At 42.0% G+C, this 20,966-nt stretch overlaps 1 protein-coding gene across 7 annotated transcripts in view; it reads right to left on the bottom strand.

Moving 5' to 3' along the window:
• The window catches only part of LOC129699693 (transcriptional-regulating factor 1-like), a 239,712-nt gene that overhangs the window by 156,380 nt on the left and 62,366 nt on the right, over window positions 1-20,966 (bottom strand). For 2 of the 7 annotated variants that reach the window (XM_055639686.1, XM_055639690.1), the window contains exon 1: window positions 17,639-19,714. The exons of 4 other annotated variants lie outside the window; for them this stretch is intronic. The gene's annotated coding sequence lies outside the window, so the exon portion shown is untranslated. Of the gene's footprint in view, window positions 1-17,638; window positions 19,715-20,966 lie in introns of those variants that run through there. One more of the 7 variants, XM_055639692.1, reaches the window with a different exon arrangement.

Genomic DNA, 20,966 nt, shown 5'->3' with positions numbered 1-20,966 from the left:
GTAATTGCTCTTTCCTTCTAAAGCTTCCATTGGCAGCTCATTCCATATACCCACCACCCTGTGTGAAAAACAAATTGACCCTCAGGTCCCCTTTATATCTTTTCCCTATCATCCTAAACCTACATTCTCCAGTGTTAGACTTTCCTATCCTTGGACAAAGATGGTGTCCATCAACCTTATTTATCCCTTTCATGATTTATACGCCACCACAATGTCATCTCTACCTCAGTTCCATGGAAAACAATTCCAGCCTATCCAGTCTCTCTGACTAACTCAAGCATTTCACTCCCAGCAACATCCTCAAGAGCCTTTGCTGCACCCTCTCTGGCTTCCTTCATACAACATGGTGACCAGAACACATAATGCTTCAAGTGTGGTCTCACCAAAGGATTACATAGGTGTAACATGATGCCCCGACTCTCCTACGCAATGGACTACCAATTAAGCCAAAACGTGCCTTAAACCTTCACCACCCATCTGTGTTGCAACTTTCAATGTATTTGTACCCCATGGTCTCGCTATCCTCCAACATTCCTCTGGATCCTATCATTCACTCTTCCTATCCTACCTAGGTATAACCAAGAAAAATATTTTCACTATATTAAAATATTTCAGATTTGTGATGTATGCCTTATTTTATATGTCTGCACATGAACGGCAACATTTAACAATTTAGAATGTGACAATGAGGTGTGTCTGCCACTGGCACAGATCAGAGGTTGTGCGCTGTGTTAAGTAGCTCACCTCCTGGCCCCTCAAAGCCTTTCCACCATCCACAAGTATATGAAATACTGGCCAATTACTTGAATGAATGCATTCTCTCTCCACTTAGGGGTAAATACTTTCTCCACGTAGGGTTAGTGTGCAGTGTGTGTAGCCTCTACATGAAACAAAGTACAACCTGCCAAGATTTCTTCCTGCACTTTCCAAGTCTGTGACCTCTGCCACCTAAAGATACAAGGGCAGCTATTCAATGGAATAGTTCAAGTCACACACATAATCACTTGAAGCTATAACCCAATTCTTTTTTCACTGCCAGATCAATTTTTTCCACTGAACATTATTAGTCAAGAGTGTTTTATTGTCATATTTCCCAAATAGAACAATGAAATTCTTACTTGCAGCAGCACAACAGAATATGTAACCATAGTACACTGTAAACAATATAATGAGAAAAACAAAAGTTCAGTGCGTGTATATACACACGCAGACGTACACGTAAAAAAAAACAATACGTCTATGTAGGTCAGAGCTTATTTCTGATTGCAGTGCTTAATAGCCTAATGGCTGTTGGGAAAAAGCTGATCCTGAACCTGGACGTTACAGTTTTCAGGCTCCAGTACCTTCTTTCCGATCGCGGGGGTGAAATGAGTGTGTGGCCAGGATGGTGTGAGTCTCTAATGGTGCAGGCTGCCTTTATGAGGCAGCAACTCTAGTAAGTCCCTTCGATGGTGGGGAGGGCAGAACCGTGATGGACAGGGCAGTGTTCACAATTTTTTGGAGTCTTCTTCGCTCCTGGGCATTCAAGTTGCTTAACCATGCCGTGATGCAACCAGTCATTATGCTCTCTACTGTACACCTGTAGAGGTCTAAGAGAATCCTCTCTGATATACTGAATCTCCAAAATTTTCACAGGAAGTAGAGACGTTGACGTGCTTTCTATATAATTGCATCAGTGTGGTGGGTCCAGGAAAGATCTTTAGAAATATGTACGCCCAGGAATTTGAAGCTTTGGCTCTCTCCACCATCGTTCCGTTGATATAGACAGGTTTATGGGTCCTCATCCTTCCTCTTTCAAAGTCCACAATCAGTTCCTTGGTCTTATAGATATGGTCAGTCGATCCATTTGGTCAGTCGATCGATCTCACGTCTATACTCTGACTCATCACCATCTGTAATTTGTTCAATAACGGTGGTCATTGGCAAACTTGAGGATGGAGTTCGCACTGTGTCTGGCAACACAGTCATGAGTATAGAGTGAGTGGAGCAGAGGGCTGAGCACACAGCCTTGAGGTGCTCCCCAATGTATTAATTTCATTACGTTGACAATACCAGCTGTCTGAAGAAGGGTTAGGACCCATAACGTCACATCCAAATTCGCCAGAGATGCTGCCTGACCCACTGAGTTACTCCAGCACTTTGTGGCCTTTTTCATAAACCAGCATCTGCAGTTCCTCGTTTCTACAATTCCAGATTAATTCAGATCTCCATCATTTTAAGAGAAATTACGGAAGGACAAAATGCATAAGTTTAGGATTAGTTTCAGAGACATTTATGTGGTATAATCAATAGAGGTTGGTATTATCATAATGTGTGCTAGTCAACACCATCACTTATGAAGCCAAACAGGAAAATAAAATCCTATTCATTTTCTCCAGAGACAAAGAGTACTTTGTGTCTATCTTTGATATAAACCAGCATCTGCAGTTCATTTTTATTACACGGAAATAAAATGCCGGCTATAATTATGACATTTTTTTCTTCCTCAGTTACCTAAGTAATAGCCAATGAATATTCCTCTAAGGTGTCCAGAACAAATCCGTCCAATTTCTCTGTTACTGCAAAAACATTTCAGAGATACCTTAAAGTTTTAAGTTTCTGGGCACTCATATTTCAGAGGACCTCACATGGTCCACCAACACCGCTGCGCTGGTCAAGAAGGCACAGCAACGACTGTTCTTCCTGAGGACATTAAAAAAGACTGGTCTGCCCCAACAGCTGCTGACAACGTTCTACCGCTGCACCACAGAGAGCATATTAACGTATGGCATCTCTGTGTGGTATCTCAGCTGCACGGAGGCGGAGAGCTCTTCAGCGCGTCGTCCACAGAGCGCAGAGGATTATTGGGACACAGCTACCAGCCTTGGAGGGCATCTACTACACACGGTGCCTCAGGAAGGCCGTCAGCATCCATAAAGACTCCTCACACCCTTGTAACGGACTGTTCGAACTAGTTCCCTCTGGCAGACGTTACAAGGCCTTCTACGCCCGAACCTCCAGACTCAGAAACAGCTTTATTCCCAGAGCTATAGCGGCTCTGAACCGGCCCTGCTGAGTGCCCCCCATCCCCCCTGGACTGTCTCCCTCGGATGGTCACGCCACACAGCTTATTTATTTATTTTACTTTTCTTTTACATCGGTTGGAAGCTGCATACTAAATCTCGTTGCACTGACGTGCAATGACATTAAAAGATATTATTATTATTATTATTATTATTAAAGTGGACAAGAAATAGAAGCTGCAGCAGGCTGTTCAGCTCTCTTACTTTGCCACTCAATAAGATAGTGGCCGATCATTTATCTCAACACAATTTTTCTCCAATAACTGTATGTTACGTACTATCCAAAAGTATATTGAGCTGTACCTTCAATACACTTGTTGACCAAGCCTCCTCAGCCCTGTTCAGAAGGAAAATCCAAAAATTCACTCCTACTAGATTGAAGAAATCTCTTCCCATTTCAGTCCCGATGAATGACTCCTTTTGAGTCTCACTCCAACCAGGAAACCATCAACTGCTCTTTCAAGTTTCATGAAGCTTTTTAATGTGGCAATTAGATCTTCTCTCATTATTCTATCGACCCAGTCTGCTCAACCTTGCCTCCTTGTTCCACCCAAAATACCCACCCTACGATTCAATCTGGTAAGCCTTCATTGTATTCACTTCATCGCAGGCAACATCGACACAGAGAACAGATGAATCAACATCTTTGGATAAGAATCCAGTGGAGAGTTGGTTGAATTCCATTACGCTTCAAAGCTCATGATTACTGTTGCAAACATATTTATTGAAAAGAGAACAATGACACAAATAGCACCGACTTCCTTTCTCAATATCAGATCAAAATCACCTTGTCAAATCTTCCACAATCTTTGCAATGCCTTCTTCCTGCCCTCTTCTCACGTTCAGGTATAAATGATGCACATTGTCAGCCCTTTTAACCCCAAAGGTTTACATAGTTAAGAGACAGGCAAGACTCAATGTAAAACTATGGAAATAAATTATGTGGTCAATATTTTGCCTTCCTTTCGAGATCATAGATCTCATAGATGGGGAGGAATTTCTTTAGTCAGAGGGTGGAGAATCTGGTGAATTCTTTGCCACAGAAGGCCGCGGAGGCCGTCTAATGATATTTTTAAGGCATAGGTAGATAGATTCTTGCGGGTGTCATGGGTTATGGGGAGAAGGCAGGAGAGTGGATTTAGGAGGGAGAGATAGATCAGCCATGATTGAATGTCAGAGTATACTAGATGGACCAAATGGACTAATTCTGCTCCTATCACTTATGACCTTACGATCCCGGTTCCATTTCTAGTGCATGTAGCCCTGGCTCAATCACTCTATATTGAAAACAATATTACCTCATTTTATTATGATAACTGTGGATAATTTTTGCTCCTTTACTAATGGATCCAGATTTCTTTTATAATGAAGACTGTGCACAGTACTTCTTCCAATCAAAACACAACCCAATCAATTACCTAAAATCCTTTCACCAAAACTATTTAAAATTACTCAGAGGTAAATTAAACAAACAACTTTCAAATAAAAGACTAAATATTATTATTTATTCTTATTTGTTTTTCTGAAATCATGGCATGTTACAATTTAGAGTTTGAACAAAACTTACAATTGGTATTATATTTTTAAAACAGAAAATGCAAACAAACTAACATTTTGAACCATAATTGAGCATTCAATTTAATGTGAAGGTTATCATGACTTTAGTTTAATTTTAAAAGGCAGTTTCATTACTATTGCGCTAACACTGGCTTTAAGTGCAGCAAGGACAAAAATAACATTCAACATGTGTTAAAACAGCTGAACTGTGGTGTGAACATGAATGCATTGGCCAAAATATAGAGTGTAGTACTAAGCTGCATAAAGAAAGCCCAGTTATATATACAGGATATGGGTGTGGGCCCAAGTTGTCCATCAATCAATGGATCATACATGATTTGAACCTTTGCTTCATTTACCCATTTTCATCACTGTGGTTTACTAAATCATCCATTCTCATGTTGCAGATGTCCAAGTATTCTCAAATTATCAAATAAGGGACGGAGGATGAGGACTGGGCAGCAAACATTTTCAGCTCCCGCAACCACCCATCACTCCCGGCTAGCAACGGGCCAGGACACTCCTGCGAGCAGGCCCGACTCGCCCGCTGTGGTCGGATCACTCGCCCACGGCCTGCGGAGAGGCCGATGCGGTGCAAGTGGTCGAGGCGAGGTGGTTGGGTCGTAGCCCTGAGATCGGGTCCAGCCAAGGAAGAGGTCGGGTCGGGCCGATGACGAGTCAGGGCCCCGATATCGAGTTAGAGCCCCCCTGGATGAGATCAGGCCAGAGCCTCGAGGTCAGGCCAAGGACAGAGTCTCGAGGTTGGGCCAAAGTAGATGGGCCTCGTCGCCGAGAACAAAAAGCAGCCCGGAGTGGGAAGGCTGCCAAGAGCTAAGGGGGACCCTGTGGGGTGACGAAGAAGGAATGAGTACTTTTTGTAACTTTGTCAGTGCCTTTGTAGCAACTCTTTTGTGTACTTTTTATACAAAAACAAATATGTTTACCACAAGTAACAATATAGTATCATCATCATTATCACCACCCACCTCTCCCCAACTGCAAACTACATTTGAAGGTCTACTCCCAATATCCCCGAGAGCCTACCGGCAACTGGTTGCACTGTGTCACAGGGCCAGTACCCCCGGTTCAATCCTGGCTTTGGGTGCTGCCTATGTAATCTGTATCTTCACCTGGAGAGATGTGGATTTCTTCGAGGTACGCCAGTTTTATCTCGAATCTCAAAGATATGCAGCTTGGTAGGTTAACTATCCACTGAAAACCATATGGAGTATATTGAGTCAAGTGTTTTATTGCCATATTTCCCAAAATGAAACAGTGAAATTCTTACTAAAATCAGAAGGATATTGGTGGGAATGTGGGGAGAATGAAATGGGATTAGTTACCACTGAAAGTAGGTGTTTTATAGTCAGTGCAGACTCTGTTGGCCGAAAGGCCTGCTTCAGAACAGGGTGATGCTATGAATGTGACATAAGGGTATCTATCTGGGCTTTTGAAAGGACAACAGGTGGAATAAAACTGGTACTCATCTTAGAACAATTAAAGCTTTACAAGTTTGTCACAGGAAAACTACATTGGAAAAAAAAGTTAACTTTGGTCTCTATGAGCACAGGCATGGTTAAAAGCAACTTCAATCGTCGCCTCAAAGTTCTGTACAGTACAAAGGTTGCTCTGAAGCGATTACTGCTACGTTTGCATAAGACTTAGGATCCAGCAAAATTAAACCACCTAAGAGCACCGAATTGAAAAAAATGAAACTCCAGCTCCAGACTTTCACTATTACCTGTACAATGCAAAAGAATGCATTACTCAGACGTTTCCCTTGAATTTGCATGCATGCTTATTCAAGATCTTTTAAAAAAAGATAAACTATGTGCAGGGAAAATGTAAGCATAATTTTTTTTAATCTAATTTCTTACTGTGACGAAAGCCTTCAATAGCATGAGTGAACACAAACCATATGTTGGCTTTGACATAAACATATCTTAAGACTAATATTAATGATTGAGAAACAACAGGTAACACAAAATGCTGGAGTAACTCAGCAAGACAGGCCGCATCTCTGGAGAGAAGGAATGGGTTTTGGGGCGAGACCCTTCTTCAGACTGATGTCAAGGGAGTGGGCGGGACAGAGATAGAATGTAGTCAGAGACAGTAAGACTGGTGGGAGAACTGGGAAGGGGGAAGGGATGGGGATGGAGAGAGAGGGAAAGCAAGGGCTACTTGTAGTTAGAGAAGTCAATGTTCATAATGCTGGGGTCTAAGCTACCCAAGCGAAATACGAGGTGCTGTTCCTCCAATTTGCGCTGGGCTTCACTCTGACAATGGAGGAGGCCCAAGACAGAAAGGTCAGATTGGGAATGGTTTGTGGAGTTAAAGTGCTGAGCCACCGGGAGATCAGGTAGGTTAAGGCGGACTGAGCGGAGATGTTCAGTGAAACGATCGCCGAGCCTGTGCTTGGTCTCGCCGATATACAGGAGTTGACATCAGGAACAGCAGATACAGTAGATGAGCTTCTGGCCGGGATTTCTGTGGGCACAATTGCCTTACTCACATGCCGCTGCTCACGTGTGAACTGTAATAGTAAATGATTACAGGCTCTATAACTAACAAGGGGATTACAAGCAAACATTATCTTCTCACCAAAAGGCTTTCACATGCAGTTACTGCCAGGTTCAGTGGGGAGCCATCAAGAGATGCCCAAGCCACCATTTTTCCTCCCCAAATACAAATGGCAACCAGAGCATTTTGACACCACTCAGTCATTCGGTTCAAATTGTTTCGACTTAATGTGGATGGCAACATAATAATTACATGTGCATCAGATTCTAGCAACGGATGAAGGAAAATGGCACAAGCTTTTGTTTAAGGCTATAACATGTTTAATTTCATATATCTTAAGGTAGACACAAAATGCTGGAGTAACTCAGCGGGACAGGAAGCATCTCTGGAGAGAAGGAATGGGTAACGTTTCGGGTCGAGACCATTCTTCAGATATCTTAAACTGGCTTAATTCTTTGAGATACTTTTGAACCGAGAGAACACTGAAATAGTTCTTAGATTAGTACAAGTCGTTGAGAAAGCAATCTTCATTCATGACATGTGGTAAAAAGGACAACTGATCATTCTCACAGTGAGAGGAGACATCAGACGTGAGCAAAAAATAAAATGTTCAAGATACTCAGTGAGTCAGCCAGCACCTGGGGAGGGAAATGGACAGATGTTTTGGGTTGGGACCCTTCTTCAGACTGGGTCTAAAAATGGAAAGCCTGATTTAAGTAAATTGGGGTATAATATTTTTTGCCTGTCAGTGAACAACTGAAGGACATACATTTAAGTTGTTTTTTTCACAAAACACGATATATCTCAGTCCTCATTCACCTGCTGCAACACAAGCTTGGATGGGTCAGGCTCCATAAATAGCTTCCAGAAATGGAGAAGCACGGGGAACAGGATGAGGAATTCGACTCCGTTAATTCTTTCAGAGTCAAGACCGGTCGGTGCTTTGGGCTGCTTGGTTGTCTTCCAAGATGCAAGATTTAATTAGAATTAACAAGTTCTGAAACGTTCCATGATTGCATCGAGGTAAACAGACCATCTTACTCGTCACATCGTCCGTCCTCTGTGCACAGAACAATGAAATGCAACCATCCTATAATGCTTGGTTTTAAACATGCTGTATATTGTATCACATTTAAAAATGAAATGTACGTGATAACGTGTAATTTCATAGAACCAGGTCAGGTAAGGTATGTAAGAAAACTTTGAACTAGTCACGTAAGAAAATCACACAGTGTTTATGTTGACTGAATTTATAACATGGTAAATACCAAGCAGCTCCTGGATGGACAGTTTTCATTGTTAAGAGTAGTTTATCTGTTGCATTTTGACAAAAAAGCGCTTATTACCTAATCCCAACCACAATATTAACTTAATTTAAAGCCAATGTGCCTGGCAACAATTTGAAACAATGTTGCACAGAAGTATCCTAACTAACTGTATTTTAAACTGTTGAAAGTGCATTGGTCTTCGATAAATACAAAATCTCCCAGAGAAAGGGCATATCATACAGTGCCCTCCATAATGTTTGGGATAAAAACACATCATTTATTTATTTGCCTCTGTACTCCACAATTTGAGAAATGTAATAGAAAAAAAATCACATGTGGTTAAAGTGCACATTGGCCAATTTTATTATAGGGGATTTTTATACATTTTGGTTTCACCATGTAGAAATGACAGCAGTGTTTATACATAAGTGCCCTCATTTCAGGGCACCATAATGTTTGGGACACATGGCTTCACAGGTGTTTGTAATTGCTCAGGTGTGTTTAATTGCCTCCTTCATGCAGGTATAAGAGAGCTCTCAGCACCTAGTTAAGGGGTCGGCAACCTACAGCCCACGGGCTGGATGCGGCCCATAACCCAATGTCACCCGGCCTGCTGGCGTCTTTTTTTTATTCCGATGCGGTACTGCCGTCATTGTTGAGGGTGGGGGAGTCCCAGCTGTGATGTGTTTCCCGCAGGTAGGTCTGTGGGCAGGAGGGCGTTTCGGGCAGGCTGTCCCGGCACAAGGAGCCTGTGCTGCAGTTGATGGCCTTGTTGGAGTTGAGCGTGCTGTCCAGGCTCTCGTTGTCCCCGTCAGACAGCTCGGCCTCCGCTTTGCCATTGCGACTGGCCTCTCCAAGGGGGTCCAGGCGGGTTGGGGGAGGGTTCTGGTGGACGGGGTCAAGGAAGGGAGGCATGGGGGGGTTGGGCCTCTGCCTCGTAGCCCAGGTCAGCTGCCAGCCCAGCGAGCCCCACTCAGACCGGTCGCTCATGTCCACCGAGCTGTCACTGGGTGGCTCGATGGTGCGCAGTGGCAGGTGGGCGGCGCGACGTCGGCAGAACAAGGTTTCCAACCCCTGACCTAATCTTTCCCCAGTCTTTCCATCACCTTTGGAAACTTTTATTGCTGTTTATCAACATGAGGACCAAAGATGTGCGAATGAAAGTCAAAGAAGCCATTATGAGACTGAGAAACACGAATAAAACTTTTAAAGAGCTTGAAAGGCAGAGTGTAGACATGAGATAAACTATGATTTAAAGTAAAATAAGAATCAGTGGGCTGCAATGGAAAAAATGCTCCGTGCCTCCCTTATCTGTGTAGTTATTTCCTTACACAAGGAATGGAACATTGACTGAAATGCTGAGGCCCAGTGACCAAACACAAGATCCTGAACTATGCGCTGTGCAAACTGGCTTGGAACATAGACAGCTGAGCCTATACACAACCAACAGCTGTTTTATGCCCATGAACTGTAAATTCACAATGCACAAACATTTAAAGCCTTCAGTCCAACAGGTTATTTCATGCTGAAGTTACAGTAATTTTAAACATACAAACTAACAGAAACACTGATTTTGAAACAAACAGTTAAATTACTAAAGAAGGACCACAACACTATAAAACATCATGCCGTAACTGCTTGTATCCAAGTGTCAGCATTAAGTAGTCTGAAATGCCAGTATCATACACATCCTGCTCAGTACCAGTAGTAGCTTCATCTTCAACATCACAATAAACTGAGATGGTATGAATATAACATTATCCATGAAAACCAGCCAACATAAAATTAAAGGGAGCTTTGTGCTGCAAGATTCCACTCATGAGAAACCGTACCCAAGCCGATCGCCATAAGGGTGAAAATAGTCTTTGCCATCAAATTCAATTGTCCTTGAGCACAAATCTCAGAAATAGATCAATGTATATAAGTGACCTTTAGGATTTCTTCAACACAGATTTTCAATCAGACTTTCTCAGCCAAATAACAAAATCTTTCATCAAATACTCCATCGGTACCGATACCCATCTAGCAATTTATTAGCTTATGAAGCACACTACTGCAGCCACCATATAAAAAAAGTCATGCAGTTTACTAGAAGGCTTCAAGTTTGGAAGTCTCCAAAAGAAACAATGGCCTGGAACTCTTCATAAATAGATGCAACAAAACATCATGCAGGAGTCATAGAAAATGCAAAGTGAAGATGGCGGCGCCTCGCGGCAGCGGCCACTACAGTCCGTCTGTCTTTTTGAAAATGTTTGTCCTGTTGAGTGTAGTTTGGTTGTAGTTTATATATTGTGTTTAGCTGTGTATATGTGGGGGGGGGGGGGGATTTTTAAATCTCTTCCCTGTATGGGGGACCCGATCTTCACTGTCGGGTCTCCGTTGTCGTTGGGGCCTAGCACCGTGGAGCGGCCTCCAACCGGAACGACCTGGGGGCTCCAGCCTGCGGACACACCATCGTCGAGCTTGCCAGCTTCGGAGCATGGAGAGCTGTGGTGACGCGCTGCTGCGACCCGACTTCGGAGCTTCAGAGGCTCCAGCTGCACGCCCGGTGACATCGGGAGCTCGCGGGTCCTTGGTGGCTGAGCTCCCGCAACGGCAACTTCTCCCGCCCAAATTGCGGGATTGAAAACGACTCGGAGCGGGACCTTACAGCTTTAATGGCCGCAAGACTTGCCATTGCCCGCCAGGGGCTCCAACATCAAGACCCGGAGCAGGACCTTACATCGTCCGGCGCGGGCTTAACAGCCGCGGGACTTGCCATCGCCCGCCGGGGGCTTTAACATCGGGAGAAGAATGGAAAACAGGGGAGAAACAATGAATTTGCCCTCCATCACAGTGAGGAGGAGATTCACTGTGATGGATGTTTGTGTAAATTGTGTGTCTTTGTTTATTTTTGTTTCTTGTTTTATGACTGCAGAAACCAGATTTTGTTTGAACTTCATTTGAGGTTCAAATGACAATAAACGGTATTGTATTGTATTGTATTGTATTGTTAAAGATAGCAAATACACCTGCAGGGCGCATGGATAGCAGAGCGAAAATAAAGCAGGGATGAATGATCGCTTGCATGTTACCAGTGCCAATGAATATATACAAACAGGAGCAGATATATTAGACAGCAGAATTTTTGACAAGTTAGAGATGAAAAAGTTTAAGACAGTAAAGACACTGCTCAAACAATCAAATCAGAGATTGTGAAGCGATGGATAAAGATCTCAAGATTTGAGGAAGGGAGGAGCAGGAAATTGGACTTGAAGCTCATTTTGGGTTGAACATGATTTATAATGCTACAAACTGACTCATTTTCCCTTAGAACGTAGATTGGAAAGTGCTTGAAATCAGGGCAACGCAGCTCACGGCAGACACCAAATTTGTTTTGAGTCATCTCAATAATGAGTTAGAGGAACTAAGATGGATCTTTCAGACTAATTACAGGTTTACCTTGTATTTGGAATAAAGGCAGGCCAGCATGGAATTTTAAAATGTCTCCATTAATTCTGCAACACAAGTACAAAGTAATTCTTAACTGCTACAAAGCTTCAAGGCTATGACCACAGGACTAACAAATCTGCTAAATTGAGTATGCAGTGCACCTTTAACCGCCATTTGGATTTTGAATACACATGAACAATAATAGATGTCATTTCTCAACATGCAGACTTAAGCAACCTCATACTCATATAAAGTGTAAGCTTGGCTATTAACGTGCAGCATTCATGGCCATGTTTGTAGCGTGTCATTACAATCTTAAAAAAATGAATGAAACACCAAAACAAATAATATTACTGTTCTTTGTGCAATAATGTTGACTTTATTAGACCATAAGACATACAATGCCCTCCATAATGTTTGGGACAAAGACCTATCATTTATTTATTTGCCTCTGTACTCCATAATTTGAGAGTTGTAATAGAAAAAAATCACGTGGTTCAAATGCACATTGTCAGATTTTAATAAAGGCCATTTTTATACATTTTAGTTTCATCATGTAGAAATTACAGCAGTGTTTATACACAGTACCCCCCATTTCAGGGCTCCATAATGTTTGGGGAACAGCAATGTTATGTAAATGAGAGTAGTCATGTTTCGTATTCCTTCAGTTTTCTCTTCAGCATATAAAAGGCATGGCAGCTCAATTGGGTTCAGATTGGATGGTTGACGTGGCCACTGAAGAATTGACCATTTTTTAGTTTTGAAAAACTCCTTTGTTGCTTTAGCAGTATGTTTGGGATCATTGTCTTGCTGTAGAATGAACTGCTGGCCAATGAGTTTTGAGGCATTTGTTTGAACTTGAGCAGATAGGATGTGTCTATACACATCATAATTCATTATGCTACTACCATCAGCAGTTGTATCATCAATGAAGATGAGTGAGCCAGTACCTTCAGCAACCATACGTGCCCAGGCCATATCACCACCACCGTGTTTCACAGACGAGGTGGTATGCTTTGGATCTTGGGCAGTTCCTTCTCTCCTCCATACTTTGCTCTTGGCATTACTCTGATATAAGTTAATCTTCATTTCATCTGTCCACAAGATCTTTTTCCAGAACTGTGGTTGCTCTTTTAAGTACTTCTTGGCAAATTGTAACCTGGCCATCATATTTTTGTGGCTAACCAGTGGTTTGCATCTTGCAGTGTAGCCTCTGTATTTCTGTTCATGAAGTCTTCTGTGGACAGTGGTCATTGACAAATCCACACCGACTCTTGAAGAGTGTTTCTGATCTGTTGGACAGGTGTTTGGGGAGTTTTCTTTATTATAGAGAGAATTCTTCCGTCATCAGCTATGGAGGTCTTCCTTGGCCTGCCAGTCCCTTTGTGTTTAGTAAGCTCACCAGTGCTCTCGTTCTTCTTAATAATGTTCCAAACAATTGATTTTGATAAGTCTAAGGTTTGGCTGATGTCTCTAACAGTTTTATTTTTGTTTTTCAGTCTCATAATGGCATTTGACTTTCATTGACACAAATTTGGTCCTCATGTTGATAAACACCAATACAATGTTTCAAAGGTGATGGAAAGACTGAAGGAAAGACTAGGTGCTGAGAGCTCTCTTATACCTGCATTAAGGAGGCATTTAAACACACCTGAGTAATTACAAATGTCTGTGAAGCCACGTGTCCTAAACATTATGGTGCCCTGAAATGGGGGGACTATGTATAAACACAGCTGCCATTTCTACATGGTGAAACCAAAGTGTATAAAAATTGCCTTTAATAAAATCTGACAATGTGCACTTTAACCATATGTGATTTTTTTTCTATTACAACTCTCAAATTGTGGAGTACAGAGGAAAATAAATAAATGATTGGTCTTTGTCCCAAACATTCTGGAGGGCACTGCAGGAGCAGAATTGGGACTTTCAGCCCATCAAGTTTGCTCTGCTATACGATCATGGCTTGTATATTTCTCCCGTAAACTTCGTCACCCTTACCAATCATTTATTGCTGTAAGTGATTTCATTAAAGATGAAAAGACACAATACTGCCATCTGAGCAGATACTAAAGCAGCAAATGGAAAGAGCAAGTTATGTCAGGTAACCATCAGGGCCAATCGATTAACCATTTTCTTGTTTTCTGCTGTATTAATTGACTAACATTTATGCCAACCTTATGACAGGATAGTTAAACTCCAAATTTTGAAAAAAAACCTGCAATAAACCTATAGCTTTGTCAACAATCCTTATCAATGATGTTTCTGAAACTAATAAAAATGGCTGTATACTTAAATGGTTAAGTTACTGTAAACCATCAATTCCAAGTTATAAATTTAATCAACATTAAATATTATCCCAATCACATGAAACATAGGAAGATATTTGTGTAATTGCATCTCAACAGAACATCAAATAGGAAGATAATTTTTTCCCCCAATCCTGATCATTATATTTCAACAAAAACTGGGAAGAGTTATTGCCAAAGAACTGGATTCAACTCATTGCCCCTTGTTATTGATTCATGATGGAAGAACCAAAAAATACAAATGGCAAACATTCAAATTACACACCAAATACATCATGAAGTAATTAATGATCTGCAAAATACTTTGAAATATCCAAAGCATGATATGAACAATAAAAATGCAGATTATTTCTTGGCACTTCATGTGCTATGTAATAGTGATGAAAAGAAGCAGAGCTCCTGGAGAGCACAGGAATTCCCATGTGCCCAAAAACCTGGTCTGATTCCTTGTTTCCTTAGTTAGTGAGCCAAATTATGTCAACACAAGATACAACGGGTTGTGCAAAATTCAGAAAGATATTCATAGTCGTTTCTCAAACAAAACAAAATGCATGCGTTTGTTTTAAGTTAGTATTTATCACTTAATTAAAGCAGAGATGTGCACCCATGCCCCTGCCTCACAGCTCCGGTGACCTGGGTTTAATCTTGGTCTTGTGTGCTGTCTGGGCAGTTTGAACATTCTCTCCATGAACATCTGGATTTCTTCAAGATGCTCCAATTTCGCCCCATGTCAAAACAACTTTCCAGTTGATGGAATGGCAGCAACAAATGATCCTAAAATGCAGGTTCATGGAAAACTGAAACAATTGGGGGGGGGGTTAAGAATGGCAGGCGTTTATGTTTCAGGGGTGCAGGAAAACAAGGAGAGCAAGAATGGCATTGAGGAGACTGCTCACGTTAGCTGGTATGGGCCTGATGTACAAAAGGGCCTCTTTCTGTGCTGTTGTATGAACTTGTAGTCCCACAAGTCAAAAGGTTGTTTAAAACACTACATTTTATAATTGTGGTTAGAAATCCAGGGTGCCATTATGACTATAAACAAAACCTCTCAAATCCATTATCACTACATTGAATGTCAAGGACAATAAATATGTGCAAATATTATCCCCTCCAAAACCACACAAACCATCAGGATGTGTAAATTCCAGACTGACAAGTTACTCATATATAATTTGATTCTAATCATGTTATCCATGTATTGTTTGATTGTAATCATGTTATCCATGTATGCTTTGATTGTAATTATGTAATGCGTGATTTGTCTGAATGTAACCATGTTACCCATGTCTGGTTTGATTGTAATCAAGGATGTATGTAATGATACACCAATACCAATACCTTCAAACACTGTAATTGCATTTAAATCTTACAATTCAGAATTGAACAGATTATGGGAATGTATTCATCATTGAATCTCAACAAAAGAAAAATCACATGGACAATTAGGCTTTAAAATGCTCTCCAACGCTTCTTGCAAAACTAGTTTACCCATCTTCCATAAGTCTAGCCCTGTGATTAATGCAACCAAGAGGTAAATCACATCAGCCCAAACTAATTATCAGAATGTAATGCCCACAACAATACAAGGTGGTAGTACATAGAAACACAGAAAATAGGTGCAGGAGTAGGCCATTCGAGCCTGCACCGCCATTCAATATGATCATGGCTGATCATCCAACTCAGTATCCTGTACCTGCCTTCTCTCCATAACCCCTGATCCTTTTAGCCACAAGGGCCATATATATCTCCCTCTTAAATATAGCCAATGAACTGGCCTCAACTACCTTCTGTGGCAGAGAATTCCAGAGATTCACCATTCTCTGTGTGAAATATGGTTTATAGTTGTGTGGACATCTGGTTTGGATTGCAGCTGGAATTCTACTGTCAGTTGTCAGCTTCAAATCTTGAGAATGTATTGCTCTTGCAGAGAAAGTGAGTGTTCACATTTGAGATGGTACGACATAAACCAAATCCTTAAATATATAGTTTGAGATCCAATTAGAGTTTAGGATGATCTTATAGTGAAAAAAAAAGTAATGGGCTCGCGAGAAACTTTCTTATTGTAATTTTCGACACAACTTGATCTGAAAGTAAGTTTATTAAGGAAAATATCCTTATGGATATTTCATGAGGAATGCATGACGACATGGCAAGTAGAGCTGTTGCCCAGTATCGCCAGAGACCCAGATTCAATCTTGACCTCAGGTACTGTCCTAGCCAAATTGCACGATCTTCCTGAGACTGTGTGGGCTTCCTTTAAAGACAAGTGAGTTAATAGATTAATTAGCCACTGTTAATTAACAAATAAAAATGGGATTCAGATAGGATTAATATAAATGGGTGATTGATGATCTGTTTGGATTTAGGCAGTGGGCCTATTCCCACACTGTATCACTCTACAATATCAACAATTGTTTTTCAGCGAGCGAGGATATCTGCAACATTACAGACTTCTGCAAAATATTTGACAATATTCCAATTTGAATTGTTAGTCGTTGCCTTGACATCTGCACAATGTAATTCAATCCTGCAAAAATGTAATCAACAGTACATTTGTCAAAGCCTAATCAAAAATCTGAAATCTCAGGAGACGATTATATATATTTCAAATCCGAAGTTTCTTTTTGTCTACTCTTTGCAGTCCACACGGGTTTCTCCTCAAAGGTTTCACATAAGGAAAGGACGCTTCAACCATAAGTGCACAAGTTTGTGTTAGACATACACGACATCGATGCGATTAAATAAATGCAGAAAAGCCAACTCAATTCACGTTTGATTCACTCCAGCAGTGACATGTTCACCTGACTGTCATTGCCCTTAGAGTGTGCACACCTTACTCAAGAGCTAATGAGTCTTCGTTCTATTTCCCTGCGAAGAATTTGTCCCAACCCAAAAAACAATCCAACAGCATGTCTTTTGGGCAAGACCGACTTCTGCTTTCAACTTCAATGAGAACTGTACACCCAGTAACTCCCCGCCCCTTCCTTGCAGTGTTGCAACAAGCTCAGTAAAGGCAGGTTATTGCGGGGAGAGGGGGGTGGGAAAAGGAGAAAAGGCAATCAACTTCCTCCAACTATCCTTGAAAATGACTTCTTCAGTGCCAACATGCGAGCGTCAGTTAACTTTCCAACCTTTGCAAGCATGCACCAAGCGCTCGCACACAATTAAAAAAAAATGTGCGCAAAGGAGCAGCAGCACCGGTGCCTGTGGTTGCAACCGCTCCTTGGCCAAGCGCCCCCCGCCCCCCCGCCGCTCCGCAGCGCGGCGCTCAGCCCCGTGATGCCTGGTGCCAATGTCAAGAGAGGTTTGACAGGCTTGCACCCCAGCCAGGTAAGTGCACCATCTAATCGCCCAGTGCAGCTGTAAAGCACAAAGTGCATGCCAGGCCTCTCCCCGCTGCTGCATACCGACGCCGTGTAGGGAGAAAAAAAAAATCCAACCCCAGTAAAAGTCATCTTTTTACCATCATCCAAAAATAGCCCAGAATTCTCACCTGCCTCTTGCAATCGCATGCAATCCCTTTGCCCCGCTTCTGGATGCAGCGAAAAGGCGACAAGAGCCAAACTGGGAGCTGATTGTTTATTTCTTCGTGGTGCAAATGAGTTAATTTGTTGCAAAAAGTTTCCCCTTCGGTGACTCCCCTGTCTCAGCCGCGACACTTTAGCCTTTTACAGTACGGCGCGTTGCATCCTGTAAACAGATAACATTGCGCGGCCATGTTCAGGAGAATGTAGTGCCCCGTCGCAAAGTTTGCCTGGCGGCTGCCTGGTTCACGACTGGCGTTCGCTATTCCGTTTTAAAGTTTCTGCCAACTGAGCAGAAAAGCTCCAGGGGGACTTGATTCGCTGATAGTGAACATCGCGAAAACGGAGGAAAAAACCCTCCGCCGGGATGTGCGGGTCAGGACCTCGCTTGCAAAGCAGGAAGTAAAGTGGCCAGGCTTGCCTCGTCTCAACACATTGCAATATCTCAGTGCTGCCCAGAGACACTCATCCCGCCGGTCCTGGGCGCAAAACCCAATCATCATTAACTAATCTAGTTAAATCTGCATGTGAACCGTTTTATATCAAGGAATTATTTTATGGTGTGCATGCATCTCCAGCAAAGTCTGCATTTATTGTCAACCCCTAATTGTCCTTTTGAAACATTTCAGTCATTTCAGTCACCCTCCCTCTAGATTTATTTCCCAATTATGTAAAGTGTCATTCACTGTTTCTGAGACCTATGCATTAGCATGCAATCTCACACTCTCACACATTCCTACACATACCTTCGGAAGCATGAGATGCCATAAGGAAACATTGATTTCTGGGCTCACAGTAGAATTTAAATTTAGTTAGATTTACAAACAATTTGTGGATGACCACAGGTCAACCCCACCTCGATTTAGGAAGTGGCCAGCTATGTTATTCAGCAGGAAAGCATGGGGACCAGGAAGAGCAAATCAGCCAGGATGGGCGTGACCTTGAACCTGTTGACCAATACACTAAGTGATCTAGGAAAGGTTCTGTCTACCCCGTCTATGCCTTTCATAATTTCATTCTATCAGGTCTGCCCGCAACCGCCAGCGTTCCAGAGTCAAAAAAATTCAAGTCAGTCCAATCTCCCCCTACAGCTAATACCCCCTAATCCAGGCGTTATTCGAGCAAACCTTCTCTCCACCCTTTCTAAAGCCTCCACATCCTAACTGTAATGGGGCGACCAGAACTCCAAATGCTGCCTAATCAAATTCCTATGAAGCTGCAGTATAACTTCCTGTCTCATGTTCTCAATGCCCCAAATACAAAAACAAGCATACTATATGCCTTCTTTACCACTCTTTATCGACTTGTGTTGCCACTTTCATGGAGTTATGGACTTGAACCGCAAGATCCGTCTGTACATCAATGCTGTTAAGGGGTTCAAGAAGGAACTGCAGATGCTGGAAGATCGAAGGTACACAAAATTGCTGGAGAAACTCAGCGGGTGCAGCAGCATCTATGGAGCGAAGAAAATAGGCGACGTTTCGGGCCGACACCCTTCTTCAGACTGCTGTTAAGGGTCTTGCCATTAATTGTATATTTTCCCCTTACATTTGACCTCCCAAAGTGCAACATTACATACTTGCTTGGATTAAACTCCATTTGCCCGTCCATTTCTAGAGCTGATCTTTATGCCGATGTATACTTTTACAACTTCTTCACAGTCAATGACCTCAGCTATCTTGGTGTCATCTGCAAAGTTACTAACCAACCCGTGTATATTTGCAAGACCTGGCATGATCTTCTGGGCCAAAATCCTGGCCTAGGTCTGTTGCCAGCTTTGAACATATGTATAAATATTATAGGTGCTAAAATATAACTAAATAAAATTTGTGCATTGTGATATATAATGAGTGATTATGATAAATAAATGCAAAAACTTATTGGTTATTTTCTTTGTTAAATGATAATAATATTTCTAATTCTGTCTACTGACTGTGCTTAAACCAGGGATTATTCTGATCTTTGGGGCTCTCCAGCCATCAATTAATGTGTTAAAATCCACTGGTATACATTGCATGTAAAATTCTCATTTGTCCTACACTTTAATTTAATTATGGCATTTACCATTATTTTTTGTGGAGTACATTTTCAAAGAAACTGTTAAGCAATGTAAAAATTAAAAATTAGAAATATTAAATGTCTTAATGGATCAAAAATATGAATCCCTATTTTTAACAATAACATTATACTTCATCAGAAAGTCTCACTCTTTGGTTTTCTAATGGGATCTTGGGGTTGATATCCATGGCTCCCTGAAAGTGGCAACACTCGGAGAAAGAGTGGTAATATGTCACATATGAAATTCTTTTAGTATATATTACACATGCTGGCGTGCCATTTTTGGCATAATTATTCCAAGTCCCAAGACTGGTCGCCCCGCATGTTCGATGTACTGGAGCAGTGCCTGCAAACAAAAGTCCCTCTCCTCTCCTTGCCCGGCATCTTTGTTTCCCGGGGGCACCTCCTGCAGCTGGCCTTGAATGCACTGGAAGAATTACCCCAATTCATCCTCTTGCCAGCCACAATATCAAGGAGAGATTGGACAAAATTGGACAACATTTCCCTGTAATGTCAGAGGTTGAGGGGATACCTGCTAGAAGTATATTCAATAATGAGAGGCATAGATAGATAGCATAATCTTTTGCCCTTCACCTTAAACTTATGGCCTCTGCTCCTCGATTCACTTACTCTGGGCAAAAGACTCAACTAATATCTATTCAAATCATGATTTTATACACCTCTATTAGATCATCCCTCAGCCTCCTGGGCTCCATGAAATAGAGTCCCAGCCTACTCAACCTCTCCCTATAGCTCTGGCCCTCTAGGTCTGGCAACATCCTCGTAAATCTTCACTGTTTCCCTTTCCAGTTTGATGACATCTTTCCTATAACATGGTGCCCAGAACTGAACACAATACTCTGAATGCGGCCTCACCAACTTCTTATGCAACTGCAACATGACCCTCCCAACTTCTATACTCAGCCTGACCCGCTGGGTTACTCCAGCACTCTGAAACATCACATAACAGGGCAAGATTAGCAAGTTTGCTGATGATACAGAAGTGAGTGGTTTTGCAGATAGTGAAGATGGTTGTGAAAGATTGCAGCAGGATCTGGATCAATTAGCCAGGTGGGCAGAGGAATGGTTGATGGTTGCATGGTTCCTTGAAGGTCGTGTCGCAGGTATATCAGGTGGTCAAAACGTATTTTGGCACTTTGACCCTCATCAGTCAGAGTATCGAGTATAGAAGTTGGGAGGTCATGTTGCAATTGTATAAGACGTTGGTGAGACCGCATT

This window comes from Leucoraja erinacea, chromosome 8, assembly GCF_028641065.1.
Source record: "Leucoraja erinacea ecotype New England chromosome 8, Leri_hhj_1, whole genome shotgun sequence".
NCBI lineage: Eukaryota > Metazoa > Chordata > Chondrichthyes > Rajiformes > Rajidae > Leucoraja > Leucoraja erinaceus.
Note: the sequence above shows the minus strand (reverse complement) of the source record. Positions and strands in the feature narration are given on the sequence as shown.